The 12,008-nt window shown below is 43.5% G+C and overlaps 1 pseudogene; it reads left to right on the top strand.

Annotated features, from left to right (window-relative positions):
* The window catches only part of LOC129814928 (guanine nucleotide-binding protein G(s) subunit alpha-like), a 48,127-nt pseudogene extending 36,442 nt beyond the window's left edge, over window positions 1-11,685 (top strand).
* The last annotated feature ends 323 nt before the right edge of the window (window positions 11,686-12,008 follow it).

The raw sequence follows: 12,008 nt of genomic DNA, 5'->3' as shown, positions 1-12,008 counted from the left end.
GTGAGTGCTGGTAGGGTAGACGGAGCAGGTGAGTGCTGGTAGGGTAGACGGAGCAGGTGAGTGCTGGTAGGGTAGACGGAGCAGGTGAGTGCTGGTAGGGTAGACGGAGCAGGTGAGTGCTGGTAGGGTAGACGGAGCAGGTGAGTGCTGGTAGGGTAGACGGAGCAGGTGAGTGCTGGTAGGGTAGACGGAGCAGGTGAGTGCTGGTAGGGTAGACGGAGCAGGTGAGTGCTGGTAGGGTAGACGGAGCAGGTGAGTGCTGGTAGGGTAGACGGAGCAGGTGAGTGCTGGTAGGGTAGACGGAGCAGGTGAGTGCTGGTAGGGTAGACGGAGCAGGTGAGTGCTGGTAGGGTAGACGGAGCAGGTGAGTGCTGGTAGGGTAGACGGAGCAGGTGAGTGCTGGTAGGGTAGACGGAGCAGGTGAGTGCTGGTAGGGTAGACGGAGCAGGTGAGTGCTGGTAGGGTAGACGGAGCAGGTGAGTGCTGGTAGGGTAGACGGAGCAGGTGAGTGCTGGTAGGGTAGACAGAGCAGGTGTTTGGTGGTTGCAGCTCTGGTCCTTCCCTTTATGTTAATTTATTCATATGCAAATCCACCCATTGTATTTATGCAAATTATTGAACCGAATACCTGATATAGTAAGAAAATATATATTTGAGTGCAATCTAAGAAAGAAAAAAGTGACATTTTACAATAAATTGAATACCTGAATCCCCACCAAAATCTCCCAAATGTTTTGTCCGTGCCAGTAAACTGTTTTATGGGCTATAATTCGGTCAATATCTGTTGTATTATAAAAATTCTAAAAGTTTGGAGAATCTTCATCCATTGTCCAACTGTTGCATTTATAAGAATTGTTTTTAAAAGCTTTTAACAATCATGTCAATACATTTAGACATTGATCAGCTTCCATACTTATTTGTGTAGACTACCTAAATAACATTGACATCTGACTTGCCCCAAAGGACACCATCATGTCAATGTGAAGCTAGGTATACCATCATTCGTCCATGGTTGTTTGGATCTTTTGAAGTTTAGAAGTAGTTACCATTAGCCCTATAAGTAGGATACCAAATTCATGATATTCATAATAAACTTTTACGTTTTGATATTGTCCTTTATAAGAAAAACCTTTGAATGAGTAGGTGTGTCCAAACTTTTGATTGGTTCTATCTATCTATCTATCTATCTATCTATCTATCTATCTATCTATCTATCTATCTATCTATCTATCTATCTACTGTATACACTGTATAATGTATGTACAGTGCCTTCAGACCCATTGACTTTTCCCAAATTTTCTTAGGTTACAGCCTTATTCTAAAATGGACTAAATATACTTTTTTTCATTGCAATCTACACACACTACCCCATAATGACAAAGTGAAAAAAGAGGTTGACATTGTTGCTAATTTATGTAAATACATTTTTATTTATTTGCTATGAGACTCAAAATTGAACTAAGGTGCATCCTGTTTCCATTGATCATCCTTGATGTTTCTACAACTTGATTGGAGTCCACCTGTTGTAAATTCAATTGATTGGGCATGATTTGGAAAGGCACACACCTGTCTATATAAGGTCCCACAGTTGTCAGTGCATATCAGAGCAAAAACCAAGCCATGAGGTTGAAGGAATTGCCCATAGAGTTCCGAGACAGGATTGAGTCGAGGCACAGATCTAGGGAAGGGTTCCAAAACATTTATGCAGCATTGAAGGTCCCCAAGAACACAGTGGCCTCCATCATTCTTAAATGGAATAAGTTTGGAACCACCAAGACTCTTCCTAGAGCTGGCAGCCCAGGCCGGAACTGAGCAATCGGGGGGAAAAGGGCCTTGGTCAGGGAGGTGACCAAGAACCCGATGGTCACTCTGACAGAGCTCCAGACTTCCTCTGTGGAGATGGGAGAGCCTTCCAGAAGGACGACCATCTCTGCAGCACTCCACCAATCAGGCCAATCAGGGTAAAATGTACATGACAGCCCGCTTGGAGTTTGCCAAAAGGCACCTAAAGACTCTCAGACCATGAGGAACAAGATTCTCTGGTCTGGAGATTGAACTCTTTGGCCTGAATGCCAGGCATCACATCTGGAGGAAACCTGGTACCATCCCTATGGTGAAGCATGGTGGTGGCAGCATCATGCTGTGGGGATGTTTTTCAGCGGCAGGGACTGGGAAACTAGTCAGGATCGAGACGACAAAGATGAACGGAGCAAAGTACAGAGAGATCCTTGATGAAAACCTGCTGCAGAGCACTCAGGACCTCAGACTCAGGCAAAGGTTCACCTTCCAACTGGACAACAAAGCACACAGCCAAGATAATGCAGGAGTGGCTTTGGGACAAGTCTCTGAATGTCATTGAGTTGCCCAGCCAGAGCCGGGACTTGAACCCGATCGAACATCTCTGGAGAGACCTGAAAATAGCTGTGCAGGGACATTCCCCATCCAACCTGACAGAGCTTGAGATGATCTACAAAGAAGCATGGGAGAAACTCCCCAAATACATGTGTGCCAAGATTGTAGCGTCATACCCAAGACTCATACCCAAGACGCTGCCAAATGTGCTTCAACAAACTACTGAGAAAATGGTCTAAATACTTATGTAGATGTGATAAGTTTGTTTTTTAAATACATTTGGGGGGGGGGGGGAAATGAGTTTTCTTTGTCCTTATGGGGTGTTGTGTGTAGGTTGGTGAGTAAAAAAATAACTATTCCATCATTTTTAGAATAAGGCTGTAACCCAACAAACTGTGGAGAAAGTCGAGGGGTCTGAATACTTTCCGGATGCACTGTATAAAGACGACATCCTTGACATACTTATGAGTTCACCAAACTAGTTATAGAAATTATACAAATAATATTCAGGACAAACGTCCGTCTGCCACCAATATAACTACACCAGGTTAGTGTATCTACATGTAGCAGTGTGGGCTGAATTGCAACACTATTATTCAGTCTGACTACTGGGGAGGGTTATTATTGGACTAGCTCTATTAATAGGGAGAAATTCTATAATTGAGATGTGTATTTGGACTGGATCTGTGGACACATCAGAGCAGTTGTGGTATGAGACCAGCCTCACCACTCAGTCCCAAGAGGGAGGTGGTAGCTTGCTGGTTCTGCATGCGTGTGGGGATGTGTGTGTCTGTGTGGAGAGAGTGAGCGTGTGTGTGTGTGTGTGCCTGCCTGTCTGTCTGTCTATCTGTCTGCACAACCTCCTCCTTCCTCTCTCTCTCTGTGTGTGACCTGCAGCCCTCCTGTCATATTTCACCCTAGTGTGTCACATTCCTGGTTATCTCAGTGGAGGGGGGGGTTACGTACCTCTGGCCTGAGAGTCAGGCAGGCAGAACACTGATTCTCCATGGTGGGGTACTGGACGTGAGGTGGGTTACCAGGCCTCCCTATTCCAAAAGCAAGTCTCCCTGGAGATCTTCAATAATGCCCTGAATCATTGCACTTCACTGTGGAAATTAGCTGTTTTCCATTTATTTCACACAGCAATCATTGCGTTTGATTGGGACGACACAACACACAAGGCCAATCTGATGTATAGCATATGTCCATGGTGTGAGGTTAGGCTTGTCACACCATTCTAGCAACCCTCTGCCCAATTGACTGGACCAATGACGACAGTCCACACACCAAGGGTCCACATGTAGAAAAAAGGGAGGGCCTCTTCCTCTTAGGATGGAGGGGTGGATCCGATTGGCCTCTGATGGCTGACGACAAGTCACATCAGTCAGTCGTCTATAGACCATTAGCTCTCTAAATTCAGCATAAACATGTTTCATGGTTGAACTGTGTGAATCTAACATTTAAAGTCTTCCCCTCCCCCTCACTATTACTACTACAGCAGCTCCATTGACTACAGTGTCTGACAGAGCAAACGCCTGGTGACTCACACTGCAAGCCTCTGTGATCTTGCTGTGGAGGAAAAATTGACACTCTCTCTGCTGGTCGTTTGTGGAAGTGTTCTCCATCTTTTTGCTTTACTGGTTGGGGACTGTAACCTCCCTCGCCTAGTCTTAGTCTGTCTGGTATGGAATTTACCAGAGGTGGAATGCCCACCAATGTCATCTTGAGAATGTGTATGGTCTTGTCAGTTTGACAGGCCTATTTATTGCCTTACCTCCTTACTCTTCTACATTTGCACACACTGTACATAGATTTTTCTATTGTGTTATTGACTGTACGTTTGTTTATCCCACGTGTAACTCTGTGTGGTTGTTTTTTGTCGCACTGCTTTGCTTTATCTTGGCCAGGTCGCAGTTGTAAATGAGAACTTGTTCTCAACTGGCCTACCTGGTTCAATAAAGGTGAAATAAAAAAAAATGTATGGTGAAACATTGTGTTTGTTGTGGTTGCCCCTCCATGTCTCCCCTGCAGCTGGCTGAACTCAGCCCTGAGTTCACAGACAGATAACAGAAATGTAATGTCTCACATACAGCCATAACACGCTTTGGGGTTTTGGTATTATACAACAGTTCTGGTTTGACCATTTTTGATGCTTGGTCATTTGGGGTACTGTGTGGAGTTTGGTCATCTGTAGCTCAGGAAAGAGGAATATTGTTATGTCGTGCAAATTAGTCATTTCTGCTCATTTTTATGCACATTATACTCTGTCCTTAGCTGTCAAGTGTGTAATCTATTCTGCTTCTGCCTTTTTACAGCTTTTTAGACAAGATTGAAATTGTGAAGCAGAGTGACTACACTCCCACTGACCAGGACTTGTTGAGATGCAGAGTACTGACTTCAGGGATCTTCGAGACAAGATTCCAAGTGGACAAAGTCAATTTTCAGTGAGTTTGATGTGTCGGCCATTTTTTCTTTTCAATGCAAGATTAACGTCGGTAAACTGTTGATCCCTTTGTGTTACTTGTTATCAGTTGATCTATTGGGCAGTAAGTAACTCTTTCTTTTCTCCACTTCCAGTATGTTTGATGTTGGAGGTCAGAGGGACGAACGCCGGAAGTGGATTCAGTGTTTTAATGGTAAGGCCTCCGTACTACCCAATACCGTTGTGTTTCTTCCCACCAATAAGTGTACAGCAAATGGCATGGGGATGCAGCCACCTTCACGTCCATGAACATGTCCTGTATCATGTCTAACCCAGTGGTGATTCTCTCTCCTTGTCTGTCCCTCCAGATGTGACGGCCATTATATTCGTGGTGGCCAGCAGCAGCTACAACATGGTGATCCGGGAAGACAATCAGACCAACCGATTGCAGGAGGCCCTCAACCTCTTCAAGAACATCTGGAACAACAGGCAAGATCTCTCAATGCTCTCTCCCCCTTTCAGGCCTCTCCCCCTTTCAGGCCTCTCCCCCTCTCTTCCCACTCACAAACCCATTCCTGTCCTTGACATACTGTATTGTTGTGTTAATCCAAGCCACAGCAGTTGCCGATATGGACTTTTTTCCTTTTGTGCTCATTTAAAATGCAATGCGCCACAATAAAATGTCATTTCTGGCCTAGGTCTATGATTTGTAGAACCAGGGTGTGCTGTGTAAATGTATTAGTCATTGACTTGAATACGTCTTCCTCAACTCACTTTGTTGATGTTTCTCTCCTCAGGTGGCTACGGACCATTTCTGTCATCCTCTTCCTGAACAAACAGGACCTGCTAGCAGAGAAGGTGTTGGCAGGGAAATCTAAAATTGAAGAGTATTTCCCAGAGTTTGCACGCTACACTACGCCAGATGATGGTAAGGGAAATGCAGTAATACTCTTGATCAACTCTCTACTGTAACTATTCAAGGCTGTCAAGATCTGTTTTTTTGTTGTTGTTAATCTGTAAACGTAACAATTTGTAATAATATAACTTGGAACCCTTTGGAACTTTTTGCGATGTGATGGGCACAACACTTCTCCGGTGAAGAATGAATCTTGTTGGCATGGATTATGTTACTGATCGAAATGAAAATGTCTAGGATACAGTGATCAGACATGATGATTATATCAATGATTTGGTCTATTTGTCCTTCTCAACCAGCAACACCAGAGCCAGGGGAGGATCCTCGCGTCACAAGGGCAAAGTACTTCATACGTGATGAGTTTCTGGTACATGCCTTTAATGTCCATTCACCTTTTTTGTTAACCTTTTTTCTGTCTGAGACTGTGTGTTCCAATGTGCACACAGCCCTATGTTGTTATGAATCCCTTCTCTTCTTTGTGGCCTTTTCAGAGGATCAGCACAGCCAGTGGAGACGGAAGGCACTATTGTTATCCCCATTTCACCTGCGCAGTGGACACTGAAAACATCCGGCGCGTCTTCAACGACTGCCGAGACATCATTCAGAGGATGCACCTACGACAATACGAGCTCTTGTGATGGGAGTGGGAGGAGAGACTCCCGGTGTACTGCCGGTGTTCTGCCTATCCTTGTCCAGTTAGTCCCCTCGTCACTCAACCAACCCTCTCCTTCCATTCTGACAAACAAACACCTTCTCCTTGGGACACTGTGTTTCAAATAAAGAAAGTGACAACAGACTCCTAAACACAGTGCCGTAGCAGTAACAAGCCAGAACTGCGGAACTCTTCACTGCACTTTGAACCTGTGCTCAGGACTGCAATCCATGGCTCGTTCTCGATCTCTCTCAAACATACACAACCACATGCGCGCACACTCACACGTGCGGAAACCCACTCTAATTTTCAGTGTCTCCCATTCATTCTTCTACTTGGAAATATCCCCGGCACACACTGAGACAAGAACACACACAGACACACGCTTTTACCTTGTCCCACTGTTTTCAGCCTTGAAAAGCTAAAGTGCAGTGCCTGAGTTACTCTGGCGACGTCGCAGTTCTCGAGAGATCCAGTATATGCATACGTGCCGAAGCAGGACCCTGGGAAGGAAACGATGGACAAATTGAAAGGATGGAGGAAAGTAACGAATAAAGAGGCGGGTTGTGAGCATACTATGCCTGGGGATGGATGGATGGATGCATGAGTGTGACTCGGACACAAGACTGTCACATGACTTTTACTTCTGGAATCAATGAGGAGGAAAGGCAAAAACATACAATGCATTAATTCATGCAAACAGTGAACTTGATGCAGTGCAAAAAAATCCAAGCTATATATATATATACAGTATATCACAAAAGTGAGTACACCCCTCACATTTTTGTAAATATTTGAGTATATCTTTTCATGTGACAACACTGAAGAAATGACACTTTGCTACAATGTAAAGTAGTGAGTGTACAGCTTGTATAACAGTGTACATTTGCTGTCCCCTCAAAATAACTCAACACACAGCCATTAATGTCTAAACCGCTGGCAACAAAAGTGAGTACACCCCTAAGTGAAAATGTCCAAATTGGGCCCAATTAGCCATTTTCCAGGTGTCATGTGACTCGTTAGTGTTACAAGGTCTCAGGTGTGAATGGGGAGCAGGTGTGTTAAATTTGGTGTCATCGCTCTCACACTCCCTCTTACTGACTGGTCACTGGAAGTTCAACATGGCACCTCATGGCAAAGAACTCTGAGGATCTGAAAAAAATAATTGTTGCTCTACATAAAGATGGCCTGGGCTATAAGAAGATTGCCAAGACCCTGAAACTGAGCTGCAGCACGGTGGCCAAGACCATACAGCGGTTTAACTGGACAGGTTCCACTCAGAACAGGTCTCGCCATGGTCGACCAAAGAAGTTGAGTGCACGTGCTCAGCGTCATATCCAGAGGTTGTCTTTGGGAAATAGACGTATGAATGCTGCCAGCATTGCTGCAGAGGTTGAAGGGGTGGGGGGGTCAGCCTGTCAGTGCTCAGACCATACGCCGTACACTGCATCAAATTGGTCTGCATGGCTGTCGTCCCAAAAGGAAGCCTCTTCTAAAGGTGATGCACAAGAAAGCCCGCAAACAGTTTGCTGAAGACAAGCAGACTAAGGACATGGATTACTGGAACCATGTCCTGTGGTCTGATGAGACCAAGATAAACTTATTTGGTTCAGATGGTGTCAAGCATGTGTGGCGGCAACCAGGTGAGGAGTACAAAGACAAGTGTGTCTTGCCTACAGTCAAGCATGGTGGTGGGAGTGTCATGGTCTGGGGCTGCATGAGTGCTGCCGGCACTGGGGAGCTACAGTTCATTGAGGGAACCATGAATGCCAACATGTACTGTGACATACTGAAGCAGAGCATGATCCCCTCCCTTTGGAGACTGGGCCGCAGGGCAGTATTCCAACATGATAACGACCCCAAACACACCTCCAAGACGACCACTGCCTTGCTAAAGAAGCTGAGGGTAAAGGTGATAGACTGGCCAAGCATGTCTCCAGACCTAAACCCTATTGGGCATCTGTGGGGCATCATCAAACGGAAGGTGGAGGAGTGCAAGGTCTCTAACATCCACCAGCTCCGTGATGTCATCATGGAGGAGTGGAAGAGGACTCCAGTGGCAACCTGTGAAGCTCTGGTGAACTCCATTCCCAAGAGGGTTAAGGCAGTGCTGGAAAATGATGGTGGCCACACAAAATATTGACACTTTGGGCCCAATTTGGACATTTTCACTTAGGGGTGTACTCACTTTTGTTGCCAGCGGTTTAGACATTAATGGCTGTGTGTTGAGTTATTTTGAGGGGACAGCAAATTTACACTGTTATACAAGCTGTACACTCACTACTTTACATTGTAGCAAAGTGTCATTTCTTCAGTGTTGTCACATGAAAAGATATACTCAAATATTTACAAAAATGTGAGGGGTGTACTCACTTTTGTGATATACTGTATATATATATATATATATAGAGAGAGAGAGATATTTATATATGTATGTATGTGTGTGAACAAGTCAAAAAAATTGTACACACCTACTCATTCAAGGGTTTAAGGGTAGAATAATAGTGAAGACATCAAAACTATGAAATAACACATGGAATCATGTAGTAACTAAAAAAGTGTTAAACAAATCAAAATATATTTTATATTTGAGATTCTTCAAAGTAGCCACCCTTTCCCTTGATGACAGCTTTGCACACTCTTAGCATTCTCTCAACCAGCTTCACCTGGAATGCTTTTCCAACAATCTTGAAGGAGTTCCCACATATGCTGATCACTTGTTGGGTACTTTTCCTTCACTCTGTGGTCCAACTCATCCCAAACCATCTCAATTGGGTTGAGGTCGGGTGACTGTGGAGGCCAGGTCATCTGATGCAGCACTCCATTACTCTCCTTCTTGGTCAAATATCCCTAACACAGTCTGGAGGTGTGTTTTGGGTCATTGTCCTGTTGAAAAACAAATGATAGTCCCACTTTGCGTAAACCAGATGGGATGGCGTGTCGCTGCAGAATGCTGTGGTAGCCATGCTGGTTAAGTGGGCCTTGAATTCAAAATAAATCAGTGTCACCAGCAAAGCACCATCACACCTCCTTCTCCATGCTTCACGGTGGGAACCACACATGCGGAGATCATCCATTCACCTACTCTGTACCTCACAAATATGCGACGTTTGGAACCAAAAATCTCTAATTTGGACTCATCAGACCAAAGGACAGATTTCCACCTGTCTAATGTCCATTGCTCATGTTTCTTGGCCCAAGCAAGTCTCTTCTTATTGGTGTCCTTTAGTAGTGGTTTCTTTGCAGCAATTCCACCATGAACGCCTGATTCACACAGGCTACTCAGAACAGTTGATGTTGTGATGTGTCTTTACTTGAACTCTCTGAAGCATTTATTTGGGCTGCAATCTGAGGTGCAGTTAAATCTAATGAACTTATCCTCTGCAGCAGAGGTAACTCTGGGTCTTCCTTTCCTGTGGCGGTCCTCATGAGAGCCAGTTTCATCATAGCGCTTGATGGTTTTGCGACTGCACTTGAAGAAACTTTCAAAGTTCTTGAAATGTTCTGTATTGACTGATCATCTCTTAAAGTAATGATGGACTGTCATTTCTCTTCGCTTATTTGAGCTGTTCTTGCCATAATATGGACTTGGTCTTTTACCAAACATGGCTATATTGTGTATACCTCCCCGACCTTTTTACAACACAACTGATTGGCTCAAACGCATTAGGAAGGAAAGAAATTCCACAAATTAACTTTTAACAAGGCACACCTGTTAATTGAAATGCATTCCAGGTGACTACCTCATGAAGCTGGTTTAGAGAGTGCCAAAAGTGTGCAAAGCTGTCATCAACGCAAAGGGTGGCTACTTTGAAGAATCTCATATATAAAATATTTTAATTGATTAACAGTTTTTTGGTTACTACATGATTCCATATTCCAAATAGTAGAAATAAAGCAAAACCCTTGAATGAGTAGTTGTGTCCAAACTTTTGACTGGTACTGTGTATGTATGTATGTGTATATATGTATGTGTGTGTGTGTGTGTATATATATATATATATATATATATATATATATATATATACACATGTATGTATGTATGTATGTGTAAATGTATACATACACACACACATGTATGTATATACACACATATACGTATATGTATACATATACACATACGTGTGTATATATATATTTATATATATATATATTCCTGTAAAAACACAAGTCAACTTTTAAGTTCATTGGTCCCCCATATTGTGTGTTGGTGTACACTATGTGTGCGATCTGCCTTTGTGCACCATTTAACCCTGATTCTCCTGTTTGCTACCTCCCAAATCACCCCTTCCCTTCTCCCTACCTTCCTGCTGCTACCCAAGTCCAGCACCTTAAACATGAACTATTTTCAACATGTGGGGATTATAGGAGCGGTTTTATTTAATAAGGATAAAATAACAGCAAAAAAACAGAGAGAAAAAGTTGAGGAAGCAAAAGATAGACACGACACACACAGAGTCCGGCCCTCATCACTTACTGTACGCCTTCACATCCCTGTCTTTTCTCCTGCCACCTCTCCCCTCTCCCAGCCTCCGAGCTTTCAGTATGTCTGTCTTTATTTTACTGCTGGACTATTATTCTTGTACAGACTGAAAAATGTATTATTTTGTACAACTTTATTGAAAAAAAATGACTTGTAGAAGATCCCTGTGCCTTGATCACGACTGTACGTGTAAAATGAGCTAAGATGTAAGGTATGTTTCACTGCGCTGTACAGCTAGCAGGCCTCAGCCGCCCCCTGTGATGGTGCACCCTGGGTAGGGGTGGGGTCGGGGGACGAGGCTGCCGTCTGTTGCTTAGTTTCCATTTTCCCACATTTGTTTGTTCATTTATTCATTTGTTTTTCTTTACTTTCCTCTGGTTTATATAAAATAGGATTAAAAGAAGAAAAAGAAGCAGACATGCCACCCTAATGTTGTGTAGTAAAATATTGAACTCTACCACAATTTAATATATATAAAATATATTTCAGATTGTATATTTTATGTACACTGAGTGTACTAAACATTAAGAACACATTCAAACATTCAAAACAACCTCAATTTGTAGGGGCATAGACTCTACAAGGTGTCGAAGGCATTCCACAGGGATGCTGGCCCATGTTGACTCCAATGCTTCCCATAGTTGTGTCAAATTGGCTGGATGTCCTTTGGGTGGTGGCCCATTGTTATACACATGGGAAACTGTTGAGGGTGAAAAACCCAGCAGCATTGCAGTTCTTGACACAAACCAGTGCGCCTGGCTCAAGGCTTAAAAATCTTTCTTTAACCTGTTCCTCCCCTTCATCTACAATGATTGATGTGGATTTAACAAGTGACATAAATAAAGGATCATAGCTTTCAACTGGATTCAACTGGTCAGTCTGTGTCATGGAAAGAGCAGGTGTTCCTAATGTTTTGTACACTCAGTGTATATTTTATCTATAGTATCTCCATTGTGAGCTCTCCCCAGGCTGTCTGCTTTTTGTCACCAACATCGGCCTACATTGTCAGAGGGGGAATCTTTTTATTTCTTTTTAAAGCTTTAACTCTTTTAATGGAGAGGCAAATATCCAAATGCAAAACATTGCTTGTTTCTACATAAACCAAACTCTTTGCTTAAAAAATGAAGAAAAAGATTTTGTGCAGACGCTCAGTCCCATTTCTTTTTGTAAGCTGCTATTTTCT

This window comes from Salvelinus fontinalis, chromosome 18 (genome assembly GCF_029448725.1).
Source record: "Salvelinus fontinalis isolate EN_2023a chromosome 18, ASM2944872v1, whole genome shotgun sequence".
Taxonomy (NCBI): domain Eukaryota; kingdom Metazoa; phylum Chordata; class Actinopteri; order Salmoniformes; family Salmonidae; genus Salvelinus; species Salvelinus fontinalis.
Note: the sequence above shows the minus strand (reverse complement) of the source record. Positions and strands in the feature narration are given on the sequence as shown.